Source organism: Mustela nivalis (genome assembly GCF_964662115.1).
Source record: "Mustela nivalis genome assembly, chromosome: 2".
Classification (NCBI taxonomy): domain Eukaryota; kingdom Metazoa; phylum Chordata; class Mammalia; order Carnivora; family Mustelidae; genus Mustela; species Mustela nivalis.
Window position 1 is genome coordinate 152,163,056 of NC_139021.1, and position 13,057 is coordinate 152,176,112.

General features: G+C 41.3%; 1 long non-coding RNA gene across 1 annotated transcript; it reads left to right on the top strand.

The window, feature by feature from the left end:
• The first annotated feature begins 372 nt into the window (after positions 1-372).
• Positions 373-10,170, top strand: LOC309860622. Its single transcript, XR_014309498.1, has 2 exons — positions 373-650; positions 10,024-10,170. It is a non-coding gene; the product is annotated as an uncharacterized lncRNA (long non-coding RNA).
• The last annotated feature ends 2,887 nt before the right edge of the window (positions 10,171-13,057 follow it).

The following is a 13,057-nucleotide window of genomic DNA, read 5'->3' on the forward strand; positions in this document are numbered from 1 at the left end:
TTGACTTGGTGGGTGTGCCCACTGGTGACAGTTTGGATACCAAAGACCTCCCCTAGGCACAAGTGAACCCTTGTAGATTCAAATGCACTTTCTCCTAGCCCCCAGAAGGTACCCCACATCCTGTGACACTCTTCTGATGCATGTTTCTCTCTCTCTTTTTTTTTTTATTTCTTTTCAGTGTAACAGTATTCATTGTTATTGCACCACATCCAGTGCTCCATGCAATACGTGCCCTCCATAATACCCACAACCAGGCTCACCTAACTTCCCACCCCCCACCCCTTCAAAACCCTCAGGTTGTTTTTCAGAGTCCATAGTCTCTCATGTTTCTCTTTGGCCCAAGGTGTGCCATCTCTAGCAAGCTGCACCTCCCACACTCATCTGCAGTCTTCACCCCCAGCTCTGGGGATAAGTGGATGTATATTCTGGATTCTTGGGATCTCAAGGGGAGGCCTCCCCGGAGAAACCTCTTGTCCCCTCTCAGTTTGGCTCTTTTACCACCCGCGGCAGGTCAGCAATCACTATAGCTTTCTGGACTTCCAACTGGAGAGCAAAATATGTCTCCCTTTCATTCAAAAAAGAGAAATCTCAAGACTTCTAAATAATTCTACCTTGGGCTTATCTTCTTTGCCTTTGGAAAGAAGAACTAGGTAAGTACGCCCTGCCTTTACAAACACCAGGCAGTCCTAAAAGTAAACCTTCTAATACCCTTCCTCCACTTCACAGTCCTCTTTGTTTGGGGTGTGGGGGGGGGGGGATAGGGGGTGGGGGAGCTGGAGTGTCAGTTCTAGTGAAATGGAATTTCTCAGCAAGCCTTACTGGGAGATGGTGGTGCTTTACTGGTGGTGCTCTTACACTAGAATGAGGAGGAGCTATGGGTCCTAAACCTACTTAGAAGAAAACAGGAATTGTTATCAAACCCACATGTTTCTTTTAACTTCTTTCTTAAATTTGTTTTAGAACTGCCTCTAATAAATGCACATATATATCTTAATTAATCTGAAAGTGTTTACTATTTAACAAAAGAATTTAACTCTCTTATACTTATTGTCATAATTAGCATGGTTGGTCTCACTTTTACTGTCTTTTTAGAATGGTTCCTTATGGGACACCTGCTTGGCTCAGTTGGTTAAGCATCTGCCTTCAGTTCAGGTCATGATCCCAGGGTCCTGGGATTGAGCCCTGCATGAGACTTCTTGCTCAGCAGGGAGCCTGCTTCTCTCTCTGCCTGCCACCCCCACCCCACTTATGCTCGCGCTCTCTCTCTCTCTGACAAATAAATACTTTAAAAAAATAAACTTGCCAGCTTTATTAAAAAAAGAATGTTTCCTTAGCATTTCCTTTGTTTTCCATGCTTTTATGTTTTCTATGGTTTATTTTTGCTTCTTTTATGACCTGAAACACAGATATCATGTGCTTTATTTTTTAAATTTTTACTAGTAACTGTCACTATGCTTAATAACACAAGTAGCTAAACCCATATAAAAGTTTTAACTCGTGGTTTGAGATATCAAAACAAAAAGCACCAATCAGTAGAAATACTTGGAAGAATCTAAGATAATTCTGATTTTTTACTCTTTCCTTAATAAACTTGCTGTTTTATCTAGAGAGGTATTAAATTCTTTCTTTTATTTAAATTTTTTAAATGTCACCAGGCTCAACAGGTAAGCAACAAACTGTGGTACATATATACCAGAGAATATTACTCAGTAACAAAAGGGAAGAAATTACTGATACAAAACAACTCTCTAAGGAATTGTGCTGAATGAATAAAGCTACTCCCAAGAGGTCACATACTATATGATTCCATTTATAAAACATTCTTGACAAATTTTTATTTTTTTAAAGATTTTATTTATTTATTTATTTATTTGAGGGAGAGAGAGAGATACTCAGAGAGAGCATGAGCAGCGGGGAGAGGGAGAAGCAGTCTCCCCACTGAGCCCCATACAGGGCTTGATGCAGGGTCTCGATACAGGACTGATATAGGGTCCTGGGATCAAGACCTAAACCAAAGGCAGATGATTAACCGACTGAGCTACCCAGGAGCCCCTTGAAAAAATTTTAGACATGGAGAAAGGATTCATGGTTTCCAGGAGTTAGAGATAGAACTAGCAGGGTGTGGGGGTGGGAAGGATGTTGGTGTGGTTATAATAGGAATAAACCCTTTATTATAAAGGGTTACTAGAGGTGATAGAAATGCTCAACATCTTTACTGTGGTGATAGATATACAAATCTTCACATGTGATAAAATTGTACAAAATAGACACACATACAAATTGAGCAAAATGCATACATTTACAAATGATTGCATGTAAAACATAAGGAATCTGAATAAGATTGGTGGGTTGTACCAAAGTCAATACACTGGTTACGGTATTATACTACAATTCTGCACATTGTTACCATGGGAAAGCTGGGTAAAGGGTATATGGGATCTCTCTGTCTTACTTATTGCAACTGCATATGAATTTACAATTTTCTCAGTAAAAATGGCAGTTAAAAAGGATTCACTAGGATCTGTATAGGTCATGGTGACTTTACATAACACTTCCCTTACACTACTATGAATGAGTCACTTTCACTTTCAAATTCTAGTCGAGCTTGAGGTTATATATGTTTGAAATTGTTGTTTCAGTTCCACTAGTTCTTTTTTTTTTTCTTGTCCATTTTTTCAGATCTCTCTTCTTTACCCTCCACATGTGACATTCTTTTTTTTTTTAATCATGCTCTTCTCTGAGTACTTTAAGTCCTCCTTATCCTGGAAGACTTTTGACAATGACCCTCTAGTGCCTACAACATGGATTTGATTTTCTGTAGTGCTAATTCTTTGGTATTGATTCTGATTATTTTGTATTTTTTATTTATATTTTTACTTCCTTTGGATTTTTTTAAATCCAAGGCCTTTTGTTTATTATTCAATAGCTCCTTTTCCATTTTAATGTTTTAATGTCTCATCTTTGATCTTTGCTTTGTGTAACCCACGGTTTTCACATTTATAAGAGTATAATATAAATGATGTCTAAAATTAACTAGCTCCTTGAAGTAAATCTTTATCAAAAGTAAGCTCTTTTTCAGAAAGTAGAGGGTTAGGTTATCATTTTTCATACTAGAGAAACATTTCATTTTGTTTCGTGTTACTTTAACCTTACTCATCCCTAAAAAAGGAGAGTTTCTTTTGAGTCCCAGCATTCACCCATAAACAATGTATGTAGTTTCTCCTTGTCTCTTTTTAGTAAACACCTAGCTACCATCAAAATCATTCCCTTTGTTCATAACCTAGAAGGCCATTTCTAGATAACTTTCTAGATTTCTGTGCCTTTTACTTGGTATAATTTTACAGTCCTTAGGAAATGTCTTTTGATCTTTATGCTTGATTATCTTTCAATGAGGAGTAGAGCTTATTCCAGAATTCTTTGAAACCCTCTATGATTCATTCCCTTCCAGAAACCATTCTTTCAGATTCAGTCCCTTGCCACTACCAAATTTACAACCTAAGTGCAAGGCTCTTGGCCATCTTACATTACCCAAAACTATAGCTCTGAATTGAGGAGAAAGGGGAATGTATATGAGTCTGGTAATCTTGGAAAGCAGCTCTGGTATAATAATCTCTCTCTCTCTCTCCACTCCTCCTCCCCAACTTCCCCCTCCTCCATTGCTGAATACTTCTGTCTGTGAGGTAAGAGTTGTAGCACGATGCTTCTGACTCAGAGCTTCTTTCCAAATAATATTAATTGATAAATGTATAGTGCTATTAATTTATCTGAATCACTATGTTTTCCAAAACAGTGGTGAATAACCCAGAAATTCCCACTAAGCATTTTAAACAAGGGAATAACACGACTAGATTCATATTTTTAAGACTTCTCAGACAACATTGTGGAAAAGAAATTTGAAATGAGTTAGAAGTGAAAGCAGGAAGTCAATTCAGGAGGATATTGTAAGAGTCCAAGAGAACAATGGTAACACTTGGACCAGGGAAGCATCAGAGACAGCGAGGAAGCAGAGATCATGAGAGGTTTATGAGGTAGAATTGACCTGAATGACTCCTCTGTGGTAAGCAGGTTAGTTCAAGGTAAACAATGGTAACTGTGCTAAATGGAGAAATTGGGAGTTCTTATGTGACTTCTGATGAGTACATTAAAATATTAAACTGTTTAAGTTATTGGGGAAGGGATACTAATATAGTAGAATACCAACAATCCTTCCCGAAGGTGTTTACAGGGATTTCCCCCCCCCCCCGTTTGTTATCAATCCCAGAATATTCTGTTTATTTAATTCTGTCTCAGCCAGGTAACTTTTTAGGAAATTTCTGTGTGATACAAAGAGTCAAGAGCATTAATTGCCTTATGGGTAATCAAAACCGGAAAAAATCACAGGATCTTTGGTGCTGTTGTGTGGGGTGCCATCTAGTGACCAAAATTATACACAGCCGACAAGGGGCTCTGAAGAAGTCACAGCTAGGAATGACCCTGCTGTGAAATTCATGTGGATTGATATCCTCACATCACCAGTCCGCAAGGTCAATGCCTGCCAAATACAACCCAATTAACCAGCTGTGTGATTTTAGGCAAGTCACTTCACCTCAGTTGGTCTCAATTTCCAAACCTAAAATATGTAAGGCAAATGCTAGCTCATTTCTAAGGCACTAAAAAAGTTTAATAGTTCAAAGTCTTGTCTCTCTTTTTTTTTTTTTTCCAAATAGGTCAAAACAAAAATCCAGGATGACACATGTGTCTTTTTGTTTTAATTTAGTCACCAAAATCACATATCGATGAGAATCCTCCGAATGACTTCAAATTTCGAGAGCTCGTGTTCAGCCATTTCCTCTCATTTCAGGTCCTTCATTGCCTCAAGTATTTGCCCATATTGCTAACCCTAATGATTTTTCTAAGAGCCAAGTCAAATAATAAAATAATATATCACCATTTGAAACACTATAATCGGTCTTTATAAGTCACAGCCATCATCTCCAAGATTTTAATCATTCATCCTTATCTGAAAAAAATAAGCATGCAACTCTTATGTATCATATATATTAGTGAAATAGTACTCTTTTCATTTGAGTGAAAAAGATTATACATGCCTGCTACACTAATATAAACCCAGAGATGTTCAAAGGATAAGATAAAGGTGAAATAAAATGTTATTTATTGATTTCAGAAAAAACTGTTCTCTCTAAAATATCCTGACACTTTTAATAGAGATTTTTAAATAGGCAAAAAAAGAATCTTCTGTATTATTCAACATATTTCCCATTTCATTCCTCTTTGTAGATCCAGATTTCTATTTGGCTCCATTTCCTTCTACATCAAGGGCTACCTTTCTTGTAGTACTGGTCTGTTGCCAGTGAATTTCTTTAGCTTTCATATGCCTGGAAAAAAAATCTTTGTGTTGCTTTCATTTTTGAAAGTTATTTTTGCTGGGTATAGAATTCTAAATCCACAGAGGTGTTTTTCTTTCAATAATTAAAAGATGTTGCTCCACTATGTTTTGTTTTTGTTTGCTTTATTTGGTGTGGGTTTTTGTTGTTGTTGCTTTTTTTTTTTTTCTTTTTTGGTGTTTGGGGGTTTTTTTGGTTGTTTTCTTACTCACATTGTTTCCAACAAGAAGTCTATTGTCGTTCTTATCTTTGTTCCTCTGTATTAAATTTGTGTTTTTACTCTAGTTCCTTTAAAATATTTTTCCCTTTATAACTTACTTTCATCAGTTTGATTAGACTGTGCCTTGGTGTAGTATTCATTTTTCATCCGCTTCTAGTTCATTGAGACTCTTGAATCTGTAGATACATAGTTTTTGCCAGATTTGAAAGTTTTCCAAACATTATTTCTTCAAAATTTTTTACCCCCAGCTCTTTCACTCCTTTTGAAACTCCAATTATAGGCATATTAAGCCACTTGACATTGTTCTAAAACTCTCTGATATTCTTTAGTATTTTAATGGAATAATTGCCATATTGTTTTCAAGTTTATTAACTTTTTCTTCTGAAGTATCCAATCCACTATTAATCTCATTTAGTGTATTTTTCATCTTAGACATTGTATTCTTCATCTTCAGAAGTTCAGTATGGGTCTTTTTTATATCATCTCAATCTCTCCTAAAACTGTTCTTATTATCATGTTCATGGTTGAACATATGGAATATATTAATCATAGCTACTTTAACATTCTTCTCTCTTAATTCTATCATTTGTGCTATTTCTGAATCTGTTTCTAATTGATTGTTTTCCTCCTCATTGTGGTTTATCTTTTCTGCTTCTTTACATGTCTGGAATTTTTTTCTTGGATGCCAGACATGGTGAAATTTATATTTTGGCATGCTAGATTGTTTGTGTTTTCAGTATTCCTAAACTTTCCTCTAGAAAGCAGCAGAGTTCCTTAGAAACAATTTAATCCTTTTGCAGCTTGCTGTGAAGCTCTGTTAGGCAGAACCAGAGCCACTTTTTATTTCAGAAACTGATCTCAACCAGGGATGATTCTGATCCTAAGGGAAGGGCATATTGGCAATGCATGGAGACACTTTTCAGTTGTCACAACTAGAGGAGTAGATGTGTTACTGGTATCTAGCAGGTAGAGGCCAGGGATGCTGCTGAATATCCTATATGATATCATACCAGGATAGCCCTCCATACTAAACAATCTTTGGCCCAAAAAATACCAATAGTGTCAAGACTGAGAAACCATCATCTAGGCTTTTTGGGCTCCACTACTGAAAAAGTACCCTTCTGACTCTCTATGTGATGCCTCATATAAATGAATAAATAAAAAATAAGAAATTTCTCAATTCTGGCTGTTGGGAAAGTGAACTATTCCAAGTTCTTTGGGATGTCCAGAAATTGTTTTCCCTACTCCTTTCTGGTGGCTTGGTATTGTTTCTCCATACATACATGCCAATCAGTTTTTCAGCTGAGAGTCAGAGGACCCCTGCCTCTGATTGCTTCTCCTCTCTGGTACTTTGCCTGGTGGATTCTAGCCACTTTGGCTTCTCTAAATTCCCAGCACTGTGTCCTTGAACACAGGGACCTGCCAGCATCAGTTTGGGATTGCTTTCCCTGCACTTTGGCCTGGAACTTTCTGTGAGTAGTAAAAGGCGGATAATTGTAGGGGTCACTTCATTTCCCTTCTTTCAAGAATCACTGTTCTGTACTGCCTGTCATCCAATGCCTAAAAGCCACTTTCATATTTTCTGGCTGTTTTTTAGTCAAATGATTTTAAAAAACAGGTGAATTATGTGAAACAGTGGCTTTGAACTTTGAGTAGTGGTTAATATGCTAAGACACAATATGCAGTTAGATCAGGAGTCATCTCTAAACATATTTCAACTTACAAGATTTTTCCCAGCTTCTTGTCAACTGCAATTAGGTTATCATTGTTTTATCTCATTAGATGGTTGATAAAAGGCTCCTACTAGGAGGAATATGTCAGCTCGGTTATTTTGTTGTTGGTGTTTGCAGTATTTGTATTCTCTTCAATCTGTCTTATCTGTAAAAATCTATTTCATTCTTATGATAGAAAAATTCAATCATACACAAAGGCAGAGAGGATGGGATCATGAATCTTGACCTGCCCTTCACTCAGCTTCAGCAATTATCAACTCACAGCCAACCTGTTTCATCTATATTCCCACCCACTTACAACATTCTCCTAACACTGGATTACTTGGAAATGAATCCCAGGTATCATATCATTTTTATCTAGAATTATTTCAGAGTATGTATCTAAAAAGTAAACCCTAGTTTCACTGCCATACCTAAAAACATAACAATAACTCTTTAATATCATGAATATATAATTCAGATTCAAACATTCCTGATTATTTCAAACTGCTTGCTTTTTTGTGTGTTTATTTATTTGAATCAGCATACAAATAAAACTCACACACTGTGACTGGTTATATGTCTCTGAAGTTTCTTTTCATTTATAATCTCTTCTTCATCTTCTTCTTTTTTTTAATATTTTATTTATTTATTTGACAGACAGAGATCACAAGTAGGCAGAGAGGAGGAAGCAGGCTCCCTGCGGAGCAGAGAGCCCAATGTGGGGCTCGATCCCAGGACTCTGGGATCATGACCTGAGCCAAAGGCAGGAACTTTAACCCACTGAGCCACCCAGGCGCCCCTCTCTTCATCTTCTTTACCCACTTCCTCAATTCATATGCTAAACCGTCATTTGTCCTGTAGAGTGTCAGGTGTCATTTAACAAGCTCCTCAGTTCCCTGTATTTCCCACAAATTGGTAATTATATAGAGAGATTTGATCCAATTTAGTTTCAATTTATTCAGCTAAACTACTTCATGGGTGGTGTGTGATTCTACCAAGAAGCACATTTGGGGATGCTAGCTGCCCTGGATAATTACTGCATAAATCCATTAATTCATTAGGGATACAGTATTAGTCTAATTTTATCATTCTTCATTTATTAGCTGGAATATGTGTACATAAGCAATCTTCTCTTCATGGTTATGTTTTAATTCTACCATGCCTTCTTCACTTAGTAAATTGAATACTTCTATAAAGTTAATATTTCTTAACTTCATTTCTTTTCACAAGGAATAGAAATTATATAGGTAAAGAATACATGCTAATCCTTTCCCTTTTTCACTAGTTTTTAAAATAATAATTGCTTCCCTATCATCCTCCAAAGGTAACCAAAGTTTTTTGTATCATTATGAACTCATGGATTTAAACATATTTGATGTATATCAATTCATTGCACTTATTATTCTTGGTAAAGCTTGATTCTCTCATATTTCACTAATGGGAGCTTATCAGTTTAATTCTTGTGGTCTTTTGACATGACCCCAGTATTCTCCTGGCTTCCTTGCTACTTGGCTTCACAAAATATCTCAGGCTTATGTGATTTTGCTAAATAGTATCAAGTCCTCTCCATAGGAGTGGTACCATTTTGCATCTCCCCCACCCTCCTCCTGCAATGTAATCGTGCTGGTTTCCCTACAGTCTCACCAGTTGAGTATTGAGTCAAACTTGGATATTTGCAAATCTGATAGGTGACAAATTACATCCCTGTATAGTTTTAATTTCCATTTATTGCCATGAGTTAGACTGATCATCTTTAACTCGGTTGAAAGCCATTTGCTCCGAATTCCAGTCCATTTTGTAGAAAGCTTCTTAGTAATCTATAGTTTCTTTGTAAGACTATCTTAAGCCATACATCTGTCCATTTTGTAAACTCAGTTTAGTCAAAATATAATATATAATTCCAGTCCATTTTGCAGAAAGCTTCTTAGTAATCTATAGTTTCTTTGTAAGACTATCTTAAGCCATACATCTGTCCATTTTGTAAACTCAGTTTAGTCAAAATGTAATATAATCTATCACTCAACTTAACCAGGCAATATAAATCAAAATATGTGATACATGCTAAAAGGAAACAAAAACTGAAGGCCCAAGTGATAGACTTTGAACTAGAGAGCTCCCATCTCACTCTGTCCTCCTGACACTTCATGTCCCATATGTGACACACTGGATAGATGGACCAAGTGAAGGGGCCACAATCATTCCATACATTACAGCTTAGAAACATTTATTTTTAAATTTTTACACTAAAAAAATAATACAAGATACCTCAATAAAGTTAATTTTTTAATGAACATAAGAAGGTCTAGATTTTCTTTTCACCCTTCAGTAGCTCACTTTGTACCTCCTCAGTGAGTGGAAAGAACCCAGTTTGGAGAGCACTGACTGCAAGATAAAGTTTAAACCTTTTGGCTTGGCAGAACACAAAGACCATCAGAATGTGGCCCCTGCCTGCATTTCAGCCTGCCACATGCCTCCCTGGCCCCCTTGCTCTAGGTAGACCTATGTCCTTGTAGTTCCCTGCACTGCTCTCTGTTTCAGGCACACTGCATCCTTCTCCCCTCTAACCACCAAGCTCCTACCACGGGCTGTCACATAACCTGCACAAATACACCAGAGGCTCTGCTCCTATTCCACTGTGGAGAGAAAGTTCCTCTGTGAGACCATCCTGACTTTCAAGGCTGATTTAGGTCCTATTGTCCTCTAGGCTCACCATGAACACTGTGACAGGACCATAGACATCTTTGTGAAGAATCTAGCAAGCAAGCACTACTGGGCCTCTTCCCTTGACTTAAGAATCACCCTCCAACTCTTCTCCATTGGGAAGGCAGCTTCAGAGGAGACATAAAAAGAGGTGACTGAGAACGAGGTCCAGCCTGCACCTGACTTCCTCCACAACTCTCCTTGTTGCTAGTGATCTGCCCAGAGAATTGGCTGAGGGGTCAAAACCTGAGTATAGTGACTTGAAGACAGGCCAGAGGCAGAAATCCTCACTGAACACAAAGGGAGAAACCAAGTTGGAAGGAAAAACCAAGCCAAAAACTGGGCTTGATAACATGGAGAAGTCCCAGTGGAATCCAATTGAGAGTAGCTCAGGGAAACAGGACATCAATGTAATTCTGGAAGGGAACTCTTCTGTCAGCACCTGCCTTCTTGGGGACAGTAGGGAAGAGAGAGGGACTCACAAGTTCACCCCTGTCTACCAGGCAGAGTTACCATTTTCCAGTATAGCCCTACCTATCTTATCCTCGAGACCTGCCCAAAAGTACCTGACCCCTCCCCAGTCTCCATGCATAAAGTCCTCCCTGTCAGGGCCTCCCTGCCATTCTTCAATTCAGGCTTCTAAACCACCACGCCCCTACCCCTGATCTAAGATCTAATTGAGAGCTGGTAGGCCCCAGCACATTTGTCCACCTAAACCTGACCAGAGAGTGCTAAATAAAATCAACACGTAGATCCCCATTTGACTTCTTACATTGATTATTCAATGAATTAGAACCCAGAAGGGAGGTGGGATGAGCTCCTGGCTTCCTAGACATCACACAAGAAGTTCAGCTGGGCAAACCCAATCAACCGAGTGGACTTCACTTGAAGAAAGACTGGAAGGAAAGTGAGTGATCAGCCTGAAACTATGTTTAGGTTTCGGACATCCTGTGGAGTATTTATAAAATGCAGATTCCGGGGCCCTTCCCTTGAGATCTTGATTCTGAAAAGTCTCAGAGGACACCTGAGAATCTGAATATTTAAGTTCCCCAGTGAATTTGGAGGCAGGTGTTTTCAGACCAGACCTAGAAACAGTGGTCTTGCTGACAACGGGGGGCAGAGGGGGGAGGGCGGGATCGGGGGCGGCACTATAAAGCTTCTAAAGTTTCTAGGGCCATCTAAGCGCTGCGGAGGGGCTAGTCACTCCAAGTGTCAGCTGCTTCCAGGTCGTGAATGAGGTAGCAAACTACCCCTGTTCGGGGTGTGGGCTCATCTCTAACCTTTTGGCCATAATTCATTCGACTTCCCTAGCCGCGTGCCTGCAGGGAGATAGATCACCTACGGATCTGCGGACGTGAACATTCTGCTCTGTCCACAGCCGTCTTTCCCGTTACAAATCAATACACTGGCATTTGCTTCTCTTTTCCTTTCCGCGGTGCTGCTTACTGCAGGTCCCTCCCGAAAAGCAGAGCTTCCCTCCGGGTGCGGACAGGAAACCACCGTCGGCCAGTCCGGAAGCCGAGGCGGACCGCGCGCGGGCTCCGCGGCCTCACACCGGACGCGTCCGGAAGGCGGCTCCGCACACTCCCTTCCCGCGGGGGCCGTCGGCTCCGCCCCCACCCCCACCCCCACCCCCACGACGGCCGCGCTCGGAGCGCCGCCCCCACGCGGCCCTGGTTCGCCACACCCGGGCCACCCACACCGTCACTCCCCTCCCAGGGCCCCGGGGAAGCCCCCCTCCCCGCTTTCCCGAGGGCTTGCAGCTCCCGACCGCCTCTAGTCTTTGAAATCCCTCGGTTCCCGCTCTCGGATCTTCTCTCTCCCCCTCCTCGGCTTTTGGTCTGTGCTGTCAGTCATTCCGTTCCCTCGGCTTTTTGTTCTCTGCTTTCCCCTAGGACGGAGCGGCGGACCTTCCAGTCCCCGCTGGCGGCGGAAGTTCTGGCGCAACAAAAGCCCCCTTTCTGTTGTCTTTGCGGGGTGCACGCACGCCTGACCCCAGAGCCCGGGGGAGGTGGGAGTGCGTGCCGCGCCCCAGGCCCAGGGGAAGAGGGGAAGGGAGGGGAAAACTCTGCCAGCAGGGTTCAACCAGACCCACGGCCGCGCTCAATTCGTTAGCGCCGATGTGCCCCTGTGCTGGGTGCTGGGTGCTGGGTGCTGGCAGCCAGCTGGCTTTCCCGGGCGGTACCCCCTGCGAGCTGCCCGAACCGCGCGCATTAGCATTCACACTGCGTCACCGCTCAAGGAAAAGAACAGAAGACAAGCTCCGCTAGATTCGCCCCATCTTCCTTCCCAGGCACTCCGGGGCCCCTCATAGCGGCCGTGACTGGCTGGCTGCCCTCCAAGCTATTTACCTCAAAAGAGGAGGGCCAGCCTCACGCAGCTTCTTTCCTTTGCTAACCTGTTATTTAAGCCTCTCCTTGATTCCCTCGATCAAATCTGTCATCACACCCTGCCAATTTCTATTGCCACCATCGTCGTTCTAATCCTCGTTCTCTCACATCCCGGCTGCGAAGACGGTCGGATTTCTGTGATGTCTTTCCACACCCCCACCCAAGCGATCTTCAGGACTTTCCTCATCTCACTTGGTGGCTCAGAGTCCTACTGGGATACGTGGATCAGACTCCCCTTCGCAGATCCCTACCCCTCTTCCCAGCACACATTTTCCTCAGCACTCCAGCCACTACTGGTCCAGCATCCCAAGACTTCCCATTCCTGTCTGCCTGCAGTGCCCTCCCCTGTCTTTTCTTTGAAATTCTACCACTTTGGGGGGCACCTGGATGGCTCAGTCAGTTAAGCATCTTCCTTGGGCTGGGCTCATCATCCCAGGGTCCTGGGATAGAGCCCCGCATTGGGCTCCCTGCTCCTGGAAAGTCTGCTCCCCCCCCCACCCCGTCCCCCGCCTGCCTCTCTGCCTGCTTGTGCTCTCTCTCTCTGACAAATAAATAAAATCAGAAGGAAGGAAAGAAAGAAAGGGTGCATGGCACAGGCAGGGGAAGGATTCACCCAAGGCAGAACAAAAGAAAATTTTATTGAATACA